Source organism: Hylobates moloch, unplaced genomic scaffold, assembly GCF_009828535.3.
Source record: "Hylobates moloch isolate HMO894 unplaced genomic scaffold, HMol_V3 SCAFFOLD_8008, whole genome shotgun sequence".
Classification (NCBI taxonomy): domain Eukaryota; kingdom Metazoa; phylum Chordata; class Mammalia; order Primates; family Hylobatidae; genus Hylobates; species Hylobates moloch.
The window spans coordinates 1-1,374 of NW_026660283.1; the positions used below are offsets into that span (position 1 = coordinate 1).

The 1,374-nt window shown below is 60.2% G+C and overlaps 1 pseudogene; it reads left to right on the forward strand.

Moving 5' to 3' along the window:
* Positions 1 to 692: 692 nt before the first annotated feature.
* LOC116465672 (5.8S ribosomal RNA) lies at positions 693 to 845 on the forward strand (annotated as a pseudogene).
* The last annotated feature ends 529 nt before the right edge of the window (positions 846 to 1,374 follow it).

Consider the following 1,374-nt stretch of genomic DNA (forward strand, 5'->3'; position numbering starts at 1 on the left):
TTGCTACTGTAACTGATGTCCAAGGCAGTCACATAGGCCAGGTTCCTGTTGCTGCCAGTGCCAATGTTGTCACTTCTGCCACACCATGCCACTGGGCAGCCTGGCCCACTAGCTCTCCCCAGCCTTCCAGCTAGGGCATCTTGAGGGTCAGGGGTTGGATTCCAGTCCCCCTCTCCTTGTCCACTTCCCCGCCATTCAGGTACCTAGCACATTCCAGCATGGAGGTTTAAGGACCCCTTGGGGGGTCGCCCATCAGCCCCTGGGTCGGGTGCAGTGGGCCCATGGGGGAGTCCCTTTGGGAGGGGCCCAGCCCCTCACTTGCCTCCCCTGCAGACTCTGAACCCTGGTCAGGGCCACACCACACTTCTATGTCACCGCTGACACCACTGTCATGGTGGCCATCAGGTGGGAGCTATATCCAGTAGCCATTGTGCTGTCACGCATGTGCCGTACATGTGGCGTGTGCCCCACGCCATGGGGGCAGGAACCCCCGGGCGCCTGTGGGGTGGTGTCAGTGTTCCCCCCGCATGGTCAGCTCGCACCTCCCTGTGTTATGAAACCTTCCGCTCCCTCTCCAGAGTCGGGTCCCATTGCTGTCTGACTGGCCAGCCTAAGGCAACCACTCTGGGTGATGTGCTGTGCCAGGAGGGCCTCCCAGTGTTGGGAGCACCCTCCCCAAATCAACCTCATACGACTCTTAGCAGTGGATCACTTGGCTCATGTGTTGATGAAGAGCGTACCTAAATGCAAGAATTAATGTGAATTGCAGGACACATTGATCATCCACACTTCAAATTCACTTGCAGCCCCAGGTTCCTCCCAGGGCTACACCTGTCTCACTGTAGCTTGCCAGTCAATCACCCCCGGGGGTGCCTCCAGGCTCCTCAGTGTGCACAGCTGGGGGTTCTCTCACAGGGCCTGCAGGGTCCCTGTTCCCCCAAGTGCAGACCTGGTGACATCTGCCCTCCACTTCCACCACGCCCACCCCTTCCCCCTCCCCCCATGGGCCCTGCGTGTTCACACATTGGGTGGCAGGTGGAAGGGGGATGCCTGGCTGTGAGGGAGAGATACAGGGCAGCACCGCCATCTGCAAAGATGGAGAGGGAAGAGAGCTGGCTCGGGCTGAGTTCCAGTGGCCACCACCACGGTCTGGGTTCCTCCCTCGGGGGCTCCCTTGCACTGCATGTGGCTTGTGGTGTGGGGTTCACTGGCCCTGGCTGGGTAGAAAGTCCCATGCCATTGTCATCATTGCACATTGTCGGGAGTGGGGGCACATTGTGGGGGGGAGAGGAAAGCAAGTAGGATGGGTCAGGTGGGGAGAGGGTAGGGGAGCAGGTCCTGGTCACTGTGGTTCACTGCCCGCCCCGATGGTGA